Below are 25,817 nucleotides of genomic sequence, written 5' to 3'. Positions count from 1 at the left end.
TGTTTCCTCTGTCTTTTTTGGGAATGGTTCTCATCGTCATAAGGCCTGCAGGATTTCATGGATTTATGTGTGTGTGGGAAAGAGGCGTTTTTGAAGAAAATGGCAGGCTGCGTTTTCCCATGAATCTGACCAAACCACAGCAGCCCCACCCGCACCAAGTGGTAAAGATGTTCATAAATAAACACAAGTGGGATACCCATGAAAGAATGACTCTGTTCAGCATCTTCGACCTCATAGATCTAGAATAAGCTGAGGAAACGTCAATGCTGGTTTACTGTAGGGCTTGAAAATTTGGTTCTGGAAGAGAACTTGATGGTACAGAAGCCGTAACTCAATGTGATTTCTAAAGATGCTGAATTTAAGACCCACAATCCTAAAGTTAGATCTACCAGTCAGAGAAGCCATTGCAATTTCACTTAAAGGATTAGTTCCCTGCCAGAATAAAAATGTCCTGATTATTTACTGATGTTCTTTCTTTCTTCAGTGAAAAAGAAATTAATGTTTTTGAGGAAAACATTCCAGGATTTGTCTCTATATAGTGGACTTCAATGGGAGCATTGGTTGAAGGTCCAAATTGCAGTTTAAATGCAGCTTCAAAGGGCTCTACATGATCCCAGCCGAGGAATAAGGGTCTTATATAGCGAAACAATCACACATTTTCCAAAAAAATCTACTTTTTAACCACAAATGCTCGTCTTGCACTCTTTTTTTTTTCTCATTGAACTTGCTTGAAAACGTACAGCATAAGATAGCAATTAAAAAGCCTGCAGCCTGTGTTAAACTCTTCTTGTGTTTATCACACTAGTCATTTGCAGCGGTGGGGATCTACAGCACTGGCAGGTATTTTCCTGTTAAGTGCACAGTGGGTTGTAAATGAGCAGGTAGATGCTTTTCCATTTCCTGTGTGGTAAATGATGCAGTTCTGAGATCAGCATGAATGATTGATGATGACAAAGTGCTGCTTTAGTGCTGGTGAAACTGCAGGGGTTTCTCCACTCCACCTGTTGTTCCTCCTCTTTAATGGCACTGCATTGTGGGTTGCTAGTCGGGGCAGAGTCTTGCATATCCCATGAGTCTCGCTGTACGCTGAAATCATGAGTAATGCTGTATTAAAATGGCCCTACATCACTCTTTTTAGCAATTCACAATCACTTTAAATGTCTCATTTTGTTCAGTAGGTACAAAATGGACTTACAGTTGAGGTCAAAAGTTGCAGAATCTGCTAAATGTTAATTATTTGACCAAAATAAGAGGGATCATACAAAACGCAAAAAGATATTTCACATAAAATACATTTACATGTAGTCCACAAGAGAAAATAATAGTTGAATTTATAAAAATGACCCTGTTAAAAAATGTACATACCCTTGATTCTTAATACTGTTTTTTTTTTGGTGATAGTTCATGAGTCCCTTGTTTGTCTTGAACAGTTAAACTGCCTGCTGTTCTTCAGAAAAATCCTTCAGGTCCCACAGATTCTTTGGTTTTCCAGCATTTTTGTGTATTTGAACCCTTTCCAATAATGACTGTATGACTTTGAGATCTATCTTTTCACACTGAGGACAACTGAAGGACTCATATGCAACTATTACAGAAAGTTCAAACACTCGCTGATTCTCCAGAAGGAAAAAAACATGCATTAAGAGCTGGGGTTAAAAACTTTTGAACAGAATGAAGATGTGTACATTTTTCTTATTTTTCCTATATATATATATATATATATATATATATATATATATATATATATATATATATATATATATAAAAAAAATTCTTTTTCTTTTTTTTTTAACTTAGTACTGGCCTTCAGAGGCTACAGAAGATATGCACATGTTTCCCAGAAGACAAAGTTCAATTTCCCCTGATCTTCATCAGTGAGCATTTGAACCTTTTGTAATAGTTGCATATGAGTCCCTCAGTTGTCTTCGGTGTGAAAAGATGGATCTCAAAATCATACAGTCAGTGTTTGGAAAAGGTTCAAATACACAAAAATGCTAAAAACCAAAGAATTTGTGGGACCTTTTTTTTTTTTTTATTTAACCTTTATTTATCCAGGTAAACTGTTTGAGAACCACTTCTCATTTACAAACATGACCTGAAGGATTTTTCTGAAGAACAGCTGGCAGTTTAACTGTTCAGGACAAACAAGGACTCATGAACAACTATCACTAAACAAAAAAACCCAGCTGTGGATCATTCAGGTAACAACACAGTACTAAGGAATCAAGTGTATGTAAACTTTTGAATGGGGTTACTTTTATAAATTCAACTATTATTTTCTCTTGTGGACTTTGTATAAACATCTTTTATGTGAAATGTCTTATTTAGGTCAGTATTAAATAAAAAATAACATGCATTTTGTATGATCTTATTTTATTTATTTTTTTGGTAAAATAACATTTTTGTAGATTCTGCAAGGTGTATGTACAATTTTGACCTGTATATACTGTAGTATAGTACTGATACTAATCAGCATGGATTTGGCTAAGACTCATTTATTTGTTTGCTATCTGATTATAAATGTGTTATAGAAATGAAGTGAGTGGCATTTAACTGGTCATGTGATCTCAACATGATGGGAAGCGCCATTTTGACTCTAAACCAGCTGGATTTCTGACTGTCGTAGTGTTGGATAGTTTCCTCTAATGTCTGTTTTTGCCGAGTTGCGCAGGTGTTGGCCTGTAGGTCCGTGTATAAATGGTGAGTCAGAGAAGGTTTTCTGTTGCTTTGCTCTTCTTCATGCAGCTGAGCACCGCTGAACCAGATGTGTCATTAAACGGCTCTCACCCTGAGAGGAAGTCTCTCTTTTTGTTACTCAGGATAATAGACTCAAGGCTCTTGACACGTGGCACTGAAAACACACTAGAATTTAGCTAAAATAAGCTCTCATTTGTCTGTATTAGTTTGTGATTTTGTCTTCAAACGCTCTCAGATCCGGTGCTCAAACATGTGCGCTCTTGTTTGAGAACTTTACGAGTGTGGGATTTTTCCCATGCCGGTTTCGTCATCTGTGTTCAACTGCCCGAAGGCTTTTTTTTTGGGTTTTCCAAAGCAACTCAAAGCGATCATGAGTAGGCCAGAATATGCACATTTACATTTTCCACATTTATTTCAGGGGAAATTTGCAGGATGGCTGTAAATGGGTGGAAATGTGCTAACCAGAGCTAAGAACACTCCTTTTAGTGATAATGTCATTTAATATTGACTAACTATTTTGGCAAATTGTTTCAGTGTTTGTTCAGTTATATTAATGCAATATTACATATTTTTCATTAATTAATTGTATTTCTAGTTTTATTTTGGTAATTTTAGTGCTTCAACTATTTATTATTTTTCTGTAAAGCTGTAAATATGTTAATATTTCAATTAAATATTTTTTAATAAGTTTAATTTATTGTTTTATATAATAATTTTATTTAGTTTCTCATCTAATATTTTAGTTATTTATTTATTTTATTATTTTATGTTGTTTATTTTGTAAAACATGTTTTTAGGTTTAGTTAACATTTATAATCCAAGTTAAACCCTATTTTTTCAATTCTAATTTTAATTTGCATTTCTAATATTTATTAAATTTTTCATCTAATACTCTTATTTACTTTTCATTTAACATTTTTACTTTATTTGTTTAATTTTGTTTCTCTTATCAAAAAGGTTTTTAATAATTTATAATAATAATAACCCTAACTGAACCCTATTTTAATTTCTAATTTTATTTAGATTTATTTTAGGCTAATTTCTATTAGTTTTTATTTTATTATTTTATTTTTATTTTATTATTTATTTTATTTATTATTATTGTTTTTTATTTTATTTCAATTATATTTATTTCAATTTTTTAGTTTTAGTTAACATTAATAATCCAAACTAAACGTTTGGATTTTAATTTGCATTTCAAATTTTTTTACATTTTTCATGTAATATTTTGCATAATTTTAGCTTTTCATCTAATATTTTTTATTACATTTTATTTCAGCTTTATTTCCATTATCAAAAGCTTTTTTAATAATAATTACATTTCATTTTTAATTTTTATTTTCATTTCTAATTTTTATTTAGATTTATGTGTCTAATTTTTTTTTGTTTTATATTAGTCTCATTTTATTTTATTTATTTTTTATTTTTATTTAGTTTTTCATCAATTTTTTTTCCATTTTATTTCAACTTTATTTCCATTATCAAAAAGGTTTTAACAATTTTAGTTTTAGTTAACAGAAATAATCCTAACTACACCATATTTTCATTTTTCATTTTTATTTTATTTTTAAATTTTTATTTAGTTTGATTTTAGTCTATTTTATTTTAGTGTTATTTTATTATACTTTATGTATTTTGTTTTATTTCAATTAAAAAATGGTTTTAATAGTTTTAGTTAACATTAACAATCCAAATTAACCATATTTTCATTTCATTCATCTAATTTTTAAAAAAATATATTTTTTATTAATTAATACATTTGTATTTAATTTTCAGTTCACAATTTTATTTAGTTTTTAATCTAAAATGTTTTCATTTTATTCCTTTTTTAATTTTTATTTTCATTTCTAATTTTCATTGAGATTTATTTCTAATTTCTAATTTTTGTGTTACTTTTTTATTATTCTAATTTTTATTTGAATGATAAATTGTTTTAATAGTTTGAAAGTTTAATTTGCATTTCTAATTTTTATCTAATATTTTATTAATATTCATTTCACATTTTTATTTAGTTTTCCATCAGTTATTTTGCATTCTATTTTAGCTTTATTACCTTTTATCAAAAAAAGTTTAATTATTTTAGTTTTAGTTAATAACTCAAACTTTAATAATAACCCTAAATAAACCCTTTTAATTTTATTTTCATTTCTAATTTTATTTAATTCATTTTTGTCTAATTTTTATTTAGTTTTATTTTAGTCTCATTTTATTTTTTATTGATTTTATTTTAATAGAAATAGTTTGTTTTAGACAACATTAATAATTCAATATAAACCCTTTTTTCATTTCTAATTTTAAATAGCATTTCTAATTTTTATGAACTTTTTCATCTAATATTTTAATTATTACTAAATTAAAAATGTATTTATTAAAAAAAATATTAGAATTATCAAAATTGTTTTTAATAGTATTAGATTTAGTTAAGGATATCTCTGCTTTAGCAACTTTATTATTTGTATTTCACCAGCTTTATTATTACATACTATATGCTTTATTATAATTTATACTACAGAGCCATTGAATGCTTGAATCTGATTGGCTGGCGAACGTTCTAGAGGTGTGCATTATTTTCAGGGAAACGCACAGCGAAAGTAGTTCCAGGCAGCTTTTGACCGTAGTACATGTCTATATCACTTCGCCACACGATTTCAGTTATTTCAAAGGTCCTTACAGCCCAAAACAGCAAAATAACCAAAACCCACAATGACACTGGCCAAATGAATAAATACAGTAAACAACAGGATAAAAACTACAGATTATGTCCCTGTTTTTTCCACAATATTACGTTTTGTTATGTACAGAAAGCACAAACTCTATTTCTCTCGCTCTCTCCCACTCACAGACGCAAACACTCGCGTTAGCATTCGCGCTAATGTTGTTAGCGCTGCTCTGACGATTAACAACTTAAAAACGACATGACAGTTCTCACAAGCGAGGTAACAACGGCGTGGTCTTGAAGAAAATGAACTTAAAGTTTAACTGTTAGTAGAGACGATGCTGCCAGTCACCTTTGAGAGACACACAGACTTGAGAGAGGTAATATATGCACTTAATATCTCTCTCCCTCTCTGTCTGTCCGTCTGCCTGTCTGTTAGTCTGTCTAAACTTCATTATTAACTGCATTAGTTTGCTATCAACAGCTCAAGCGTCGTTACTAGGTCGCGTCGTGACCGCATCACCACCTTGGTTGTGCATTATTTTCTAAGAATTCTACGGCCCGTCGTCAATTATTCCTTACATCCTAACTTTTATTCCACAATGTAACACATTCTGTACAGCAATATAAATTCTAAACAATAAGAGCTGGTGTATTATAAAAGTAGAGTTCATTTTGATTTCATGTCAACTTGAAGTAAAGCATGCAGACTGTGTGGAAATTTATAAATGATGGCAGTTGGAATACTGCAGAAATCTGTTTAGCTTTTTGTACATTTCTGTCCAAGCCCTAATCGTGAGGTGAAACGCTCTGACAGCCTTGACTTGAGATCAGCCGACTGCCAATTGCATGTTACAGGCTGAGCGAGTGAAATTGACATAGACATTCTCACTCAGAAAGGCCACAAAAGTGCCCAGCTTCAAGCATGGCGAGCTCCGGAGCAGCAGCGGAGCGCTTCTAGAGGTGGAGGGCAGCGTTATTTGACTTCTTAATTGCTGGAAGGTCTCTCCAAAGTTCACGGCTCCAAACTGGCAGTGTTAGGTGCCAGCAGAAGTGTGCTGTCCATCAGCACTGTGCTGCACGCCGCATGCTAATGAGTCACGGCAAAGTGATCGGTGTGCGTAAATGTCACCCGCTGCGCTGGCACGCAGACCTGCACTGTTGACGTCAAACGGTGCAGCACGTGCCTCTGTGGCTCTTTGAGTTCCCCACACATATTAGACATGTGTGTCGTGGCCTGCGACTGCATGCAGGAGGGCGCGGGTTCGTGTTACTGGGCTGCAAAAAGAAGAGGTGATTCGATGTCATGAAATTTGAGGACTTATTTTCCGTGTACGACAACTTCTACTGTACTACTGCACCAATGCATAGCGAAGTGTTAATGTGGTGTTGCATAGTGCTAATTGTTAAAACTGCTTAATGATTTTAGAGCTTAATGATTTTTAGGACATCTGAAGATGTGCTACCGATATGAGACACATATAGTCTGTCCTAAAACTTGACAGCAAAATAATTTACTCAGGTACTTGTTAAATATGCAGAAAGGGCACAGATATCTGTGCTGGTTTTCTACATGCATTATTAATATGAGAACGCAAGAATAGCTAAGCAACATCCGTCTATGGGCTTTTCAATGACTGATTGACTGATAATTAAATTTAATTTACTAAAGCAAAACAAAACAAAAATTAATAAATGAACATTAAAAAATTATATTTAATTTAATATTTTAATTTACTATTAAATTTAATTTAGGTTAAAATTCCATTTATTAAAATTGCTATTTAATTTAATTAAAAGTTTTAATTGTAAAATTATAAAAAAAGAATAAAAATGTACAATTTAATTTGATTTAATTTTATATTTAATAAATATATAATTCATATACTTATGTTTCATAAAAGAAATGTATATTTATTTATGCATAAATATATAAATATTTCAATTTATTTATATTCATTTTATTGTTTGTTTTTTGTCTTTATTTTTATGCATAAATAAATGATATTGAATTTAATTTAAAATTAAATTAAATTAAATTAAATTTACTATTTAATTTAAATTTGACTTTAAATTGTAAAATTGTAAAAAACATTAAAATTTAAATGTACAATTTAATTTGATTTAAAAAAAGAATATAAAAATAATAAAAAATATTATTTCATAATAAAATATAATTCACATGTTTAATAAAACAAATGTATATTTATTTATGCATTAATGTATAAATATTTTAATTTAAATTAAATTTATTTTCGTCTCTATTTGTATGCATTAATAAGTTCTATTTAATTTAATGTAATTTAATTTAGGTAAAAAATTAATTACATTTTAAAATGGTAAACATAATAATTGATTAAAATCTAAAATTAAACTTAAATTAGAATGTAGAATTAAATTCTTAAAAAAATTGTTACATTTTAAAATTTAGAAAAATAATTATTAATTAATGAAAAATAAAAATGTAATTCATTTTAATTAATTTAATTTAATTGAAAAAAATTGAAAATATTTTAGAATAAAATATATAATTAATATATTTGTTCAATAAATAAATAAATACAACACACAATATATATATAGTGAATTTTTTTGTAATATGTGACCCTGGACCACAAAACCAGTCTTAAGTCGCTGGGGTATATTTGTAGCAATAGCCAAAAATACATTGTATGGGTCAAAATTATTGATTTTTCTTTTATGCCAAAAATCATTAGGAAATTCAGTAAAGATGATGTTCCATGAAGATTTTTTGTAAAATTCCTACTGTAAATATATCAAAATGTAATTTTTGATTAGTAATATGCATTGTTAAGAACTTAATTTGGACAACTTTAAAGGTGATTTTCTCAGTATTTAGATTTTTTTGCACCCTCAGATTTCAGATTTCAGATATTCAAATAGATGTATCTCGGCCAAATATTGTCATATCCTAACAAACCATACATCAATAGAAAGCTTATTTATTGAGCTTTCATATGACGTATACATCTCAGTTTTGTAAAATTTAACCTTATGACTGGTTTTGTGGTCCAGGGTCACATATATTATCAAAAATGGTATATTACAACACTGAATAATAAGTCTGTTGGTACTAAATTAGTATTTTGTACTAGTGTCTTTGTTTTTGTCCTATGAATTACTGGTGTGTATTGTCTCTTTAAGATGTCTCTCCAGCTGTGCTTCTCAAGGTGGTTGTTTCCTCACAGTGAGAGCCTTTGATGAGAAGCTTTAATTACAGCAGTGCTGTATATTATAGACACATTAGATCAAACACAAAACAGTCTGAAAATCTCTTTCTCTGAGATCAAATAAAGTCCATCATTCAGTTCGGTCTCTTCCACTGAGACATACTTGACAGTGTTACTATTTGACTGCAGTATCCATTTTTTGTTGCTGTCTGCTCTACAATTGATAGACGCAGCATTATGCCAAGTTCAACTAGTATGACTTTTTTTCAGTGTTTTGTCAAAACTCATTGATAATAAATGACTTGGAGTCTTTTTGTTGCAGGAAATCACTGTCAGTCCAAGATTTCTAGCGATTAGTTTCATTTTTAAATCTCGATTCTGTCTGTGTGGCTCCAGATGAATCATTTACTTCAGTCAGAGGAACTCGCTTTATTCACAGATATGCCTAGCACCCTAATTCACCAGGAGCTCTTCAGGAACATCCCGTCCAGTTGGACTCGCTTTCTGATTTCTCTTTTGACAGATGGCATTGGACTTTGCTTGCAGTAATTCACAATGTATCTGTAATTGCTCCATCTGTTGTGAGGCCGGGTAATAAAGCCATTCATCTCTACGGATCATTCATTTCCTCCTGCTGCTGAAAGCCTTTCCTCCCACATTCCTTATTCCTCTGTTATGCCTTAAGCACTGGAAAGACTATATATATCAGAGTTTCCTAAATGGGGTTTGTGAGTTGCTGAAAACTTGAGAAGGAAATAAATCAAATGTAGTATTAAAATAAACGAATGGGTTTCGAAATAAAACTGAAATAGCGATCTTATGAAATAACAATAATCTAATAAAAGGATGCAATTTAAAGAAGTAAATTCAGTGCAAAATACTATTTCAATCTTTATACTTCAAAATTGCACATTTAATCCAATGTGTTACTTGATGTTTCTTTGTATTTCTTTGTGCAGTTTGCTCTAGAAGTGTTATTTTACACTTTTTTTGTGTATTTCAGAGTAAAGAGCGGCACTGTGTTCATTTATACATGTGCAACTTATAATATTGTTTTCAGAGCATCCATTTGGAAACTCATAATGCATTTGGTTTATTTTATTTACTTTTACATTTGCATGATTTTGAAAGTTTGCGTATACAGATGTTGACAGCATTTCACCAATATTCCGCCAAAATAAAAGCTGTAGATGTTTTCATGATAAAAGCTAGAGAGTTTGAACATTTGAAAGCTAAAAAAAACAATACAAATAAAAATTAAGGTTTTTTTATGTTTTTTAAAGAATTATATTCTGCTCACCAAGCCTGCATTTTTTTGATCCAAAGTACAGCAAAAACAGTAACATTTTGAAATAATTTTACTATTTAAAATAACTGTTTTCAATTTAAATATATTTTAAAATGTAATTTATGCCTGTGATTTCAAAGCTGAATTTTAGCATGATTCTTTAGAAATCATTCTAATATGCTGATTTGCTGTTCAGGAAACATTTTTTTTTAATCAATATTTTAAAAAGTTTTTTTTTTTTCTGGATTGTTTGATAAATAGAAAGATCCACAGATGAGCATTTATCTGAAATAAAAAAGCTTTTGTAATTTTACACACTATGCCATACAAAAGCTTGGAGTCAGTATATTTTTTATTGTTTATTTTTTTAGAAAAGAAATTATAGAAATGATCACTTTTAATTAATAATTTATTTAACAAGGATGCTTTAAATTGATCAAAAGTGATGATAAGGGCATTTATAATGTTACAAAGATTTATATTTCAAATAAATGCTGTTCTTTCTACTTTCTATTCATCGAAGAAACCTGAAAAAATTCTACTCAGCTGTTTTCAACATCATCATAATAATAATAATAATAATAATAAATAATTATAAAAGTTTTTGAGCAGCAAATCAGAATATTAGACTGATTTCTGAAAGATCATGTGACTGGAGTAATGATGCAAAAAATTCAGCTGTGAAATCACAAGAATAAATTACATTTTTTAATATATTCAAATAGAAAACAGTTTTTTAAATAGTAAGAATATTTACACTTTTTTTTTTACTGTACTTTGGACCAAATAAATGCAGTGCTGGTGAGCAGAAGAGACTTAAAAAAAAATAAAGAAATAAATATCTTACTGTTCAAAAACGTTTGACTGGTAGTGTAAATATTTGTATAGTATCTTAATGTTAGTTAGTTCTTAGTTAGTAAAAGTGAACCAGATATCCACATATATGCGGTCATGTTCTGAAATGAAAGACAGAAGTAAATTCATGTCCCAATTGCACTTTCAAAATAATTTTGTTTTATATTTTTACATCATTAATCTAATCAATATTCTGTTTATATAAAGTATGAATCTCATCAAAGTGTTTTTAAGCGTTTTTCAAAATAATAACTTAACCATTTAAACAAAGTATTTTATTTGTGAACTTATGTTCAGCTATTCATAGTTAACTTTTAACTGTTTCTGAAATTTTCAGATCGTCAGTCATCAAAGCGCATAAATATTGGTCGCAGACACAAAAATTTACTTTAAATTTCATTAAGCTGATTACTTACTAAAACCTCCCATAGATCATGTTTTCATGCAATTTCAAGTCTTGTTTTGATGTTATATCTAAACGTATTACTTTTTTAAATGAGTCTTCTCATTAGCACCATTATATTGTTCATTCAGACTGATTTGCGAATGCGGAACACGCACAAACACAAGAGGCGGGATTTATGGCATGAACCAATCACAGCCGATCATAAACAGTCATATCCAATAATATTGCTTTCCCCCATTCGTTCTCAATTAAACCACAACAAACTCACGGCATGCTTTAGGCCGTCTGTTAAAACTCAGTGGGCTCAGGGGAGGTAAGAGAGATGCAGATTTACACACTTTTTAATGTTATATTTTGTAATATTAGCATGTTTTATTTTTGTACTATTTTTTTTCTCATCCAGTATTTTGAGGAGGAATTGCCTCCCTGTCCTCCTCGGAAGAACCTCATGGTCTCTTCATCCGTTTGTGTCACACAGGATCTTGTACCGTGTTTGCAGAGGTTTTGGGTATCACCTCAAATTGCGTCTTACAGTCTGACATGCGTTAACGAGGAGAAGGAAACCGAATGCTGTGAGAAGCGTGTCAGCGGGAGTTGATGGCAGACATATAGCCCTCCGACCGCTTTTCTAAGAATCCTCCCACTCTTGCACCATCAGCGAGATGCATTGAATAAACGGCTTCGTCTGCAGAGACACAGTAAAGTTTAAAGTGGTCCGCGCCGGCGTTCAGATGAATGTACTGGCCGGCGGTCTGTTCGTCATACACTCGAAGCGCTGTCGGGTTGGCTCAGCAGGTGTCGGGATGTGACCTTGCACACCTCTGTAGCATATACCTGCCCCGGCTGCGCTTGACATTTCCCGTTTTAGCCAGCCGGGCATCCCAGAACAGCCAGTGACAACCCCTCGCTGCACTAACACAGACGCAAACACACACACACACACACACACTCTCTATTGGCCTTTCCAGCCTCTCCGACTTACATAACTCCTGACCACTGCTATTTTTGAAAACATATAAGATCAAGCATCTGATATTTTGTCAACAGGGAGATGATAAGTGAATATGAGCTAGAGTATATGCAGTTGTAGCTTTCCCAGAATCCTGTTCTTGGAACAAGGCTGCTAATAAATAAGTAAAAAATGATTCATTAATGTGAATCAATTTGAATTTGATTCATTAAAAATAGATTTGCTTATTTGAATCAGTTTATAGTTGATTCATGAAAAGATTTGGCTCATTCATTTGTGAATCAAACGAAATTAGCTGCATTGCACAGGTCAAAAGTTTACATTCCCCTTTCTGAATCTGCAAAATGTTAATTATTTTCCCAAAATAAGAGGGATCATACAAAATGCATGTTATTGTTTATTTAGTACTGACCTGAATAAGATATTTCACATAAAAGTTTTACGGTTCAAAAGTTTACATCCCCTTGATTCTTAATACTGTGTTGTTACCTGAATGATCCACAGCTGTGTTCAGGCTACCCTTGTATGTCCTGAACAGGTAAACTGTCCGCTGTTCTTAAGAAAAATCTTTCAGTTCCCACAAATTCTTTGATTTGGTGTATTTGAACCCTTTTTTAACAATGACTGTATGATTTTGGAACTCATAAGCAACTATTACAGAAGGTTCAAGAAGGAAAAACTATGCATTAAGAGCCAAGGGTGTAAACTTTTGAAAAGAATGAAGTTGTTTACATTTTTATTACTTTGCCTAAATATCATATTTTATCATTTAGTACTGCCCTTCAGAAGATACTTATGTGTTTCCCAGAAGACAAAATAAGTTATATTTACCCTGATCTTTAAATTCAAGTTTTGTACATAAAGCCAGGAATGGCCAATTTGTAATATTTTGGTTTATTTTTTATTTTTTATTTAATCACATTCAATTTAAGTAACTAAATAAGATATAAATAAAATATATTTTGCCTTTTGTGCCACTGGTGAAGTAGATCCAAGAAACAGTTTCCACAAAAATATGAAGCAGCACAACTGTTTTTAACAATGATAATAATCAGAAATGTTTCTTGAGCAGCAAATCAGAATGCTAGAATGATTTCTGAAGGATCGTGTGACGCTAAAGACTACAGTAATGGTGATGAAAATTCAGCTTTGCATCTCAGGAATAAATTGCATTTGACAATATATTCAAATAGAAAACAACTCTTTCAAATCGTAATAACATTTCAGAATATTACTGTTTTTACTGTATTTTTAATCAAATAAATGCAGCCTTGCTGAGCATAAGAAAAAGTCTTACCAACTCCAAGCGTTGAGCATTGTAAGAAAGCTGACGTTCCTCCCTCTGAGAGTCCAAGAGGAAATTTGAGTAGTTTAGCTGATGGGTGTGTGTGCTGGTGAGTAGTTGTGTTATCAGTCCGTGTTCCTCCAGGCAGAGGATGGGTGATAGGCAGAGGCCCTACTGAGGGTTGTAGATTGTAGACGTACTACAGCAGCAGATAGAGCCGTGAGGGCCTTCAGCAGGAAATATGTTCCTCTTTATCTTCAGCGCTTCCACCCAGGGGGGACCGTTCTCTGGGCCCTGAGGAAGAACAGGAGAGGTGGATAGTGTCTATTACGAGCTTTACCCGAGGTCATATGCAGTTGCTTAAAAAGGGACATTTTAGCAATTCGTCAAGTATTTCCTGTGCACTTAGACAAGCATTTAGCCTAATAAGGCATGTACTGAAATAGAAATTGGAAAAGTCTGATTTATTTCAGCAGATTGCTTTGTTTAGACAACTTACTGCAATTAACAGATTCAGTTGAATCATTAATAGTCTACCCAAAAGTGGCATTTTATGTTTCTTTTTTAGTTCAAACTGTTTATATAATATTGTATATTATAATATATGGATGCACAGTTTTTTTCTTCTTGGAATAATAATGAAAAAAAAAAAATAATGCAGTCAAAATATTGAATATATAATACAATATAATACAATGTATGGATGCAAAGTTTATATTACTAATAATTATTATAATAATAATTATTTAAAAGTATTATTTAAAATAAAATAAAATAAAAACAAAACAGTAATTAAAATAAAATGAAATTATTAAAATAAAATACAATTATGATCAAAATAAAATTAAATTAAAATTAAATTAAAAATTAAGAATCAGGTAAAAAATATAATGATTAAAATAAAATAAAAAATAGGTTAATTAAAATAAAATAATGATTAAAATCAAATAAAATGTGCTTTGACAACATCATATTATATTAATTATAACAAAATAATTACATCAAATAATAAAATATAAAATTGGAAATAAATAAATACACAGTGTAATATAATAAATGGATGCAAAGTTTATAATAATAATAATAATCTTATCGAATTTATATTATATACAGTGTTATAATAATAATATTAGAATATAATAGAGATGCACTTTTTTATGCAATCCTGTGTTAATGTAAACAAAATATTTAATGTATGATATCATAATACAATGGATGGATGGATGGAAGTTTCTAATAATAATAATAATAATAATAATAATAAATATATAGGTGCAAAGGAATATAATTATAATTATAATAATAAATAATCTAATCTAATAATTGAATAATATTATTATTAATTAATAATTATTGTTAATTATTATTTGATAAGATTTATATTATTTTATATACAGTGTTTTGCTGGATAATAATAATAATAATAATAATAATAATTATAATAATAAAAAATTATATATAGCTGCAAAGAAATATAATAGTAATAATATAAATTGTATATGGATGAAAATATAATGAATATAAAGATGATGATAATAATAATAATAATAATAATGAAAACCTAATCTAATAATTTAATAAGATTTTCTATTATTTTATATACATTGTTTTTTGCTGGATAATAATAATATTAATAATACTAATAATGGTAGTAATAATCAAATAAGATTTTCTATTATTTTATATACAGTGTTTTATTGCTGCTTAATAGTAGTAGTAGTTGTTGTTGTTGTAGTAGTAGTAGTAGTAGTAGTAGTAATAATAATAATAATAATAATAATAATAATAATAATAAAGTATAATAAATTATAATATAAGTGTGCAAAAGAATATAAGAAGAAAAAGCAGAAAATAAAAACCTTTAATTTTTCTGGTTCCGTTATAAATTATATTAAATGATTTGCTCCCATTATAAGTAGCTTCATTGTAGTAATTGTAGTGCAGCTAACCACATTTTCTTAAAGCTATCTTGACTGTAGTTTAATGACTTCAAGCTACAGTTTCAAAGTTGCTCACCATAAGCAGGTATGAGCCCTGTGGCTCTGTTTCTGAAGATGAGTTTGCATGAGAGATAAAGGAAAGCTGCGTTGCGTGTTGGTAAGATGCTGTCTGCGTGACGCTGCAGAGCAGTCAGGGTCACTGCGGCTCTCCGGCGCTTCTGTGCGCTTTGTGTGTTCACATTGATCTAAAGTGACTGTGGGCATCAGGCTCTCGCTTGACTGCAGAAAACACAAAGTGACATTTACGCCCAGCGCTGAGCTACACAGTGACTTTAATAAGTAAATACTGAGCCTCCGCTGCGTGTAACATAAGGCCACGCTGAGGTGAACTGGGCTTATGTAACAAAACATTCATGAAAGAGATGTTAAAGACTAAATCTTCTTGTAAAAGCCAACAAACTGGTTTTTAGCATTTTTAGTGGTGCTTTTTGAGGTGAGCATTGTTAGAGATGCAGAAATTTTCATCCATCTTACCTTTGCTTTGGAGTTCATTTTAATTCTGCTTCCTTAAATTCAAATTTGAATTGCAATTTTTTCACATTTGCTACTTCTGTTTAAATTCAAATGTAAGAACTGAAATGCCTTTTAAAGGTATAGTTAACTTAAAAATTAAAATTACCCCATGATTTACTCACTCTCAAGCCACCCGAGGTATATATTATGAATGCAATTGGAGTTATATTTATAATGGCAGTAAATGGGTATTGAGATTTTGAAGCCCCAAAAAGTGTGTCCATTCTTCATAAAAAGTGCTCTGGGGGGTTAATAAAGGCCTTCTGAAGCAAATTGATGCATTTGTGTACGATTAATATCCATGTTTAAAACTTTATAAACTGTAACACATCGTCACCTTGGAATTATAAGGTTCTATCTGACATTTTTGTCAAAATTTAGTTATTCACATATTCTTATTCTGTGACAACTTATTTACATTATGTAATGTTTTTTTTTTAAGTTGTGTACATTTTAGGACGTTTTATTAAGAAAACAAATAGATTCTATCTACAGAGTCGAACTCTAACTTGGTTCTATAAGGTTCTATCTGTGAGCCAATCAGCACTTCGAATGCAAACAAGAGGACCAATCAGGATCAACGTTCTTTGTCATGTCGCCAGACTGCTCCGTAACAGCAGCAAAGATTAACGTTAAACAGCAATTACATGTCTGCAGAATCAAGTGCAATTCACCTTTATTCCTCAAAGCGGCACTGTTTAAAATATAATGATGACGCAATTGTTTTTAACTTATAATTACCGCAGACTGTGGCGGTTCTAGACAAATTTTACTAGGGGGGCCAAGAAGGGGCCAGTGTTTAACCAGAGGCGCACATTAAAAAAGGACAACAAATCATATTTAAAGATTATAAACTTTATTTTACTTTAAAATCATACAAACATTTATTTTGCACAAGAGTGAGTACAGGTGCAAAAGAGGTAGGGCCATAAAAAATGATAAATACAGTACAGGGTACAAATACAGTGTGTCAATTCAATGTGAACAAAACTCCAGGGTACAACAAAGGGTACAACAATGTGCCATTTCCTATTTATGGAAGCCCCACTACTGTGGACAGTTGAGTCCACACTTATGTATTTGAATTGGCAAAACAATGCTGGATCAATTGAATTTTAATAAAATATAGATACGCTACATTACAGCAACAGGATACGGCGGTTGTGCTGTCTGGAAAAACGGTCCACAAATACATCAAGATCCAGAGCCTTGGCCCTTCTGGACTCTATGCTCAGGACACCAAGATCACTGAGTCTCTCATCAGTAGTGGTGGACCGCAGGAAGGTTTTTATCAGTTTCAGTGTGGAGAAACTGCGTTCGCAAGAGGCTGAGCTTACAGGAAGGGTTACTGCAATCTTGCACAGTCTAAAGAGCTCAAAGAAAACTTCCCTGTATGGCTCAATAAAACAAACCAGCTCAACTGTACTGCAAGGCTTTTTAACTTCACCACTCTGTATTTTTCTGTCCAAAACTCTCTTAAATTGACGGAGCTCATGCCCTAAATCATCAATCTCTGCATTATACAAACGACCAAATGAAAAAACATTGCTCTCCTTTAAAAAGGCATCACTCTGGGGGCTGAGAGACTGTATGCTTCTCATGAGCACGTTCTACCTCCCTCTGACCAACAGTGCTTAGTGTGCAGTAGCCACTGAGTCTAGAGCTCAGCATTTTCTGATGTTTCGCCACTGACATTGTTGCAGAATCACACTGCTCACAAATATTCAATGCTTTATCCCACAACTTATCAAAGAAAGACTCCTGCCTGTGGCCATTCAATGTCTGGACTAAAGCATTTACTAAGTCAACAGCTCTTGACAGATCAACAGTTTCTGACTGTAACATGTCAGAAAGTAGCTTTGTCTCCCCAAAAGAGTAACAAGATGCACAACAAATTCTAGGTCAATTTGAGCCAGAAGACCTCGGGCCTCAACAGTTTTTTCACCATGACGTTCTTGAGCAATCTCTTGCAGTAGTCGTTTAAGGGCAGGTAGAGTGTCCATAATATTACGTAGGGCTAGAAATCGGCATGCCCAACGTGTGTCGCTTAAACGTTGCAGCTCTCTTGTTCTGCCATACATTTCTCTTTGGAGAGACAGCCATTTTAGGTGCACAGATGAGGCAGAGGTAAAAATATAAAGACTCTGTACCAAAGAAAAAAACTCCTCTGTTTCTGGGACACTTTTGACTACATCAACTAACACCAAATTGAGACAATGTGCACTACAATGGATGTAGAAGGCAAATTTAGCCTGTTCTTTGATCCTTGCCTGAACCCCTGAATGCTGACCGCTCATAACAGCAGCGCCATCGTACGCTTGGCCTACAAGGTTTTTTTTGTAGTTCAGGCCATAATGTTCCAGTAAGTGCACTATTTTTCCAGTAAGGCCTGCTGCATCGAACCTCTCTGCAGATTCAAAATGGAGAAAACTCTCCTTAATGGCCCCATTGTAATAGTACCTGAGTGTGAAAGAAATATCCTTCGTTTCATCTGCCATGATGCTAAAAACCTCACTGTTCTTTACTTCTTCTATGATTTCAGACCGAACCATCTCTGCCAAACAACCCAAAACCTCATTCTGGATGATCTTGCTTGTGTACTTTGCATTGTGAATGGAAGTTAATCTTCTCTTAACGAGTGGGTCGTGGTTAGCAACTGTTTCAAGAATTTCCCTAAAGTTTCCTTTGTTATTGGACTCTTCAGATTCATCATGTCCTCTTTGTGCTATGTTTTGTGTAGCTGTAAGTAACAGCACTTCCCCAACTGTTTTAATGTATGCCCGATTTTCTTGTACAGGTACTTGTTTAGTGTGTTCTTTGTCAAGAAGTTCTGCTAGTGTTGCATCAGTTTTAACAGCTCTTTGATAATCCCACCATGCTATCATTGCACACTTGTGTTGTTCAGACTTTGCATGTACTGAAAACCCTGCATCTCTCATAGTTGTTTTTTTCCAGTTTCTAAAACCAGGTGTTGAAACAAAAACCGTGTCTGGGGCATTTGGTGTGCTAAAATGTCTACATGCATAGCAATATGTAGAGTCCATCATGACAGAATACTCAAGCCATGGATGAAGATTATACCAGTTTGGCCTGAAGGTCCGTCGTCTGTCCCCCATCAAAGTGGTTGGGAATATATTCAAGTTGGGCTGTACTGGTACATCATTCTTGGACTTGCTGATATCTGTAGAAAGATGTACAGTAAACATAGGGCACAGCTACAACATTTATTTACCTATGCATGTATTTCAAAATGTAGGCCAAGTATTCACTTAAAAAAATAAACATTAGAGCCATATTGACACACAGCAGGCCTACAATTAAATTAAAATTGCACTGCTTTGCAAATAAGAACCTTCTTCATCACAAACCTGATGGTGCAGTACTTGATCCACATACTTTCTGTCCCTCTGGCTGTTCCTCTCTCTGTCCCTGTATGTTTTCTTCCTCCTCACTCTCTTCTTCATGCTCCTCACCCTCTGGAATTTCCCTCTCTGTGTCAGAGCCCTCACTTTCATCACATGCCCTCTCTCCAACCTCCTCTGACTCCTCTGGCTCTCCCTCTTCCTGCTCCTCAACTCTCTCAATACCTTTTTTTGTTTCTCTCCCTTTTTTGTTTACTGGGGCAAAAAAGGATGCTATGTCCCTTCCTTGTTTCATGATAACTATTAGAAGAAGAAGAAATTTAGGGGCATGCATTGCCTTTAGTTTTCTAACCATCCCTCCCTACAAATCTATTTGTTATCGCAATGCAACAGCCAAGACTGATGAAGTTACGTGGTTAACATCACAACATTGTGTAGACCTAGCAAGGATATTTGGATATTCGCTTCTGCTTCGAAAAGTTTGCTTAGATATGATTTTCAGATTTTCTATGAAGTTTTTGGTAACACTTTACAATAAGGTTCGTTAGTTACCATTAGTTAACTACATTAGTTAACATGAACTAATAATGAACTGCACGTATACAGCATTTATTAATCTTTGTTAATGTTCATTTCAACATTTACTAATACTTTATTAAATTCTTGTTAACATTAGTTCATGCACTGTGAACTAACATGAACTAACGATGAACAGCTGTATATTTTTATTAACTAACGTTAACAAAGATTAACAAATACAGTAAGAAATGTAAAAGTTTTACCAAGTTTTTAAACATCTCGAGACCAGCCATTTACAAACTTGATTTCATTATCAGTGTGAAAAACAAAAGTAACACGGTTATGTGCAAGAACAACAAGTCACTCACGAGATGAAAATGTTTTGCTTACCTTCGACTCTTGCAACAGGAGAAATTAATCGTAGCTCCTCTATCCAAGAGTAGTTCTAGTTGTTGCTGCGCTCTCATTCACCGAGCAGCACCACAGTGTTTGGATGCGCCACTCTAATTTACCCATGTAGAACGATGCGTTGCATTAGTTCCGCTTTTGGCGCTTGTGTGTAAAATCATAATAAATTCATAAATTTTTTATTTGGTCAGCACGGGGGGCCACAGGGGTGGCCAGGGACATGTCTACAGAGGCACGGGCCTCCCTAGGCCTCTGTGTAGAACTGCCACTGACCGCAGACATAAAACAAATAATATTATCTGACGATGGCAGTTATGGTAAAATCATCTGCTCAAATCGAACCATTATAAGTTTTATAAAGGTAAGGAAGTATGCCTTTTTAATTATTTTGTAACTTCTTAAAATATCAAGAGAGTTTTTTTCCAATTGCAGTAGTTTATATGTCCATCCATGTCAGATTCATATCTGGGTTGCAAAGAAAAAAAAACGAATATGGTGATTGGCGAAACATTATGCAGTTTAAAGTCTTAAAATATCTTAAATATGACAATATTAAGCTTTAAAAACAACAAAAAAACATCAGCACGTTGTCCTGGCCATACCGATCTAGAGACAGCCATTTTCCATGTCCCACTTTTTATGGAATAAAATCCCAGTCAGATGAATTAGGAGTAAGTACTTTAACTGTTCCTGCAATAATGTTAATTACCTACTATAATCCTACCTAAAATTAACAGCTGCTCTTAATTCCAAGCGAAAAATTACTTTTTAGAATTAGAAGGTTCTATCTGCATTTGACTTGTTCCTAAAATCCCCATTTTGATATTGTACATTTAGAATACATTTAGGATCCCTGTCATTTTCATGTAGGAAAGAAACTTGTTCCCCATATCGTTTTTGCTATATGGAATGCAAAATCTTTAAAGCTCAATATCTCAAAACCACTCAGAACGCAGATAGAACCTTATAATTCTAAGGCGATGACATGTATAACAGTTAGCAAAATATAGAGATTATAGTTTATAAAGTTTTAAATATAGAGGTTTTCTCTGTATGATTTTATAAACTCCTAGGAGCCATGTGGAGCACTTTTTATGATGGATTGAAACACTTTAATGGACTTCAAAATCTCAACAGCCATTCACTGTCATTATTAAGATCGCAAGAGCCAGGATATTTTTAATACACCTCTGATTGCATTTGCTTGAAAGAAGAAAGTCCTATACACCTAGGATGGCTTGAAGGTGAGTAAATAATGGGGTAATTTTCATTTTTAAGTAAACTATCCCTTTAAAGGGCATTGGCAATATTATTACTGTAACATCTAGACTTGACTTTTTGTATAGAAATATGTTTTTCTTTGTGCTGAAATTTTGTTTTTATTACTGAAGGTTCAGAGTTTGTTCTCAGTTTTAAACTTCCATACTACACTATTTGTGCTACTGACTCAAATACCAACCTGAAGGAACCAAATAAGACGTCAGTCACACGTGGCATTTAAAGCATTCGCTCAGCAACTGTTTTGTAATGCCTAGCATCTCCATCCTGTTATGTCAGAATGATATTTTTGATTTATGACCAGGCATTACGCCGTGTTAGGCCCTGCATAAAAACATCAGTCTGATTTATAGGTGAAATTGAATTATGTCAGAGGAAATGATCTGTCAGTGGACTTTTTTCCCGGTTACTCAAAGGGGAAAATTGAACAGGAAAAAGAATCGAAGGTACTTAGTAGGGCCACATGTGTAATTCTTTAAGATGAGCATCACTACGAAGTTGTCTTTTCGCAGTTTTCTCCTTGTCCTAAATGCCATTAGGATCACAAGCATACTCTTATGATAATGACACAATCATGAGTTATGAGTTTATGCTTAGCATTAATTCTGGGAATTCACTGCCATTATGAAGCTTGGAAGAGCCAGGACAGTTTGTAATACAGTTGAGGTCAAAAGTTTACATACACCTTGCAGAATCTGCTAAATGTTAATTATTTTACCAAAGTAAGAGAGATCATGCAAAATGCATGTTATGTTTTTATTTAGTACTAACCTGAATAAGATATTTTGCATAAAAAACATTTACATATAGTCAACAAGAGAAAATAATAGCTGAATTTATAAAAAATTACCTTGTTCAAAATGTTACATACATTTGATTCTTAATACTGTGTTGTTACCTGAATGATCCACAGCTGTGTTTTTTGTTTAGTTACAGTGTTCATCAGTCCCTTGTTTGTCCTAAACACTTAAACTGCCTACTGTTCTTCGAAAAAATCTTTTTTTCCAGCATTTTTGCGTATTTGAACCCTTTCCAACAATGACTGTATGATCCATCTTTTCACACTGAGAACAACTGAGGGACTCATATGCAGCTATTACAGAAGAATCAAACATTCACTGAGGCTTCAGAAGGGAAAACTATGCATTAACAGCTGGGGGTGAAAACTTTTGAACAGAATGAAGATGTGTACATTTTTCTTATTTTGCCTAATTATCTTTTTTTTCATTTAGTACTGCCCTTCAAAAGCTACAGAAGATACTTACATGTTTCCCAGAAGACAAAATAAATTAAATTTACAGTGATATTCAAATTATTAATGCATTGTGTTTCTTTATGAAGCATCAGTGAGTGTTTGAACCTTCTGTAATAGTTGCATAGTTGAGTCCCCCAAAAATATGGATCTTAAAATCATGCAGTCATTGATGGAAAGGGTTTAAATACACAAAAATGCTGAAAAACCAAAGAATTTGTGGGACTTGAGGGATTTTTCTGAAGAACAGCAGGCAATTTAACTGTTCAGGACAAAAAAGGGACTCATGAACAACTATCACTAAGGAAAAACAGGGTCATTTTTATAAATTGAACTATTTTTTTCTCTTGTGGACTATATGTAAAAATATATTCAGGCCAGTACTAAATAAAAAATAACATGCATTTTGTATGATCACTCTTAGTTTGGTAAAATCATTACCATTTTGCAGACTGCATGTAAACTTTTGACCTCAACTGTATAACGGTGACTAAATCATGGGGTAATTCTTATTTTTGGGTGAACTATTCCTTAATCTTGGCAGAAATTGATGAAAAATATTTGCGATCACATTGTGATTTTATCTTTTAAATGGCAAATCTGAGCACAGTCTCAGATCTCTTGTGAAACATTATGTGAGAAACATGAGATCTTTTTCTCAAGAGAAAATGTTGAAGCAGGAGACTCTCAATTTGCTTTCTCAGTGTCACCTAGAAGAAAACTCCAGAGATATAAAAGATCTTGTGTATGATGATTTTTTTTTCCCTGCAGGGTGTTTATCATAAAATTTGAATGAAAATGTCCACAGCAGCTCTTATAATTTGTAATTCACGAGAAAAGCGCACTGAGATTTCTGACTTTGATATGTCTGAGCACAGTCTAAGACAATTATCAAGAAAGCCATCTAGGGGAAATTTGAGACATCTCCTTTATGATTTTTCTCTCCCATGGGGCGTTTCTAATACAAACATGGTGTTTTGTTCTCAAACCTTACGCCCTAAGCAGCCTAGGCTATGTTTGAGCATGCTTGTAGGACGAAATTGTCTCACGGTATATCTCCTTAACTCTTTTCTTTGTTGTCATGTCATTGTCATTGCTCCTGACCTTTGAGATATTATCATCGGCTTTAATTCCACGCTGCAGAAACAAGCTCTTCCAGCTGTCAGGCGTGTGCTTTATTTAGCACTCTGCGTTGTCGGCCGGTCAGAGTTTCCCTTGTGGGGCCCCTTGACGCTCACACACAGACAGCGAGTCACACAGTCTCAAACAAACACACACACACACACACACACACACACACCCTGTACAGCCCAGAGCCGGCGCTGCAGCAGAGCGAGAGAGAGAGCGAACGGTCTCAGGAAAAGAACCGGGAACTGCTGTATCGGGAAAAGAGTGAGAGAGACGGAGAGACAGAGAGAGAAAAAGAAACCCTCGGGTAAGGAAGACAAGTGATTGTCAAGAGGTTTAGCATGTGCTGCTTTCGCTGCATTAATTGGATTCTTGCAGCACCTTGACCGATGTCACCGCCTGCCAACTCATGATGACGGACAGGATCAGACGGGAAGACGCAGGAACGCCGAAAACCCTGAGGTGACACTCGCTGTGTTTTCTCTTCTCCAGCTCGCCTCGCTCCATCTCATCCCCAACGGCTACTCCACCCATTCCTTCAGAAAACACCGCTGAATTAATCAGAGCTGTCCGCACTAAGAGGATCAATAGCTTACGTGGTGCTTGACAGAAGCGGAGTGCTTGCTTAGTGTTTTTTTTTTTTTTTGGGGGGGGAGGACATTTTTGTGGGACTTACTGAATCAGACCTGTCTCTCTATGGCATCTGCAGCAGAAAGGGACGACATGCGTCTTTGGGTTTCCTCGGGACACCGCTGTGCATCTCCGACGTCCAAATGAAGCATTTTCCTATTAATGCCGAGACTTCACCATGAGGATGTACCACAGTGAGTTTCAAATCCCACACAAAAGGCAGCGGAAGGACCCTCGTTCTGCTCTGTGTTTGTTATTTTTGCTCTACTACTACGGAATAACCCCTTAACCCATCGAGTTTTTTTTCCCTAACATGCCATTTTCTTGCCTTAAAATTTGATTTACGCACACTGTCTACATTTATAAATGGGTGAGGTGTCTTCTCGAGACTCTTTTGTGGAATAGCACGCCAAGAAGATGTACTCTCCGTCGCTCCAAGCGGACTTCTTGTTTCGGAGATGCTTGGAGCCCGTTTGAGTGGAAGCATGTAAGTAGGGTGTATAATGGCTATCCCGAGGCCGGCGTAAGAGTTATTTATTCGCGAGAGAGAGGAGCCAACCCGAACCACACCTCTGCTTAAATGAAGACCGGCCGAAATTACACAGGAAGGGAGAAAAAAATGATGCACGTCAACAATTTCCCGTTCCGAAGGCATTCCTGGATATGGTGAGTAGTGAAAAATGGACTGCTGAAGGAAACGGTGCACAGTAAATGCGTCTAGTGGGTTGTTGTGTTTCATGACACTAGCGTGGGTTGGTCAATACTGTTTGCACACCAAAACATTGAGGTTTCCACATATTGGTTTGTAGATTTGTCTTAATCTTGAGGTAAATATCAGTGGGTGTCAGCGTAGTAGGAGTAAGGTGCTGATGGTAAGCCCATGCATAGGGCATCAAAAGCATTCTTGTCTGTAAGGCCTATTCACACCAAGAATGATAATAGGGTTTCCACAAGCTTTAAAATGATCTTAAAAAGTCTTAATTTGCTATTTTTAAGTTAAAGCAGAAAGTCTTAAATTCATAAATACATGGCATTAAATGTTGAACACTGCAATAAAAATTAAATATATTTCGCATTGTTTTTATTTTTTTCTTCATATTATAGGTGGGCTTAACTACTATATACTTGCATTTAAATGAATCATTTGGTACAATGCACTTACTGTGCACATACAGTTGAGGTCAAAAGTTTACATACCCCTTGCAGAGTCTGCAAAATGTTAATTGTTTTACCAAAATGCATGTTATTTTTTATTTAGTACTGACCTGAATAAGGTTTTTCACATAGCTGTTTTTTTTTTTTTTTAGTGATTGTTGTTCATGAGTCATGTTTGTCCTGAACAGTTAAACTGCCGCTGTTCTTCAGAAAAATCTTTCAGG

The sequence above is a fragment of the Garra rufa genome, chromosome 23 (assembly GCF_049309525.1).
Source record: "Garra rufa chromosome 23, GarRuf1.0, whole genome shotgun sequence".
Lineage (NCBI taxonomy): Eukaryota > Metazoa > Chordata > Actinopteri > Cypriniformes > Cyprinidae > Garra > Garra rufa.
The sequence above is the reverse complement of the archived record's forward strand: the minus strand, read 5'-3'. Positions refer to the sequence as shown.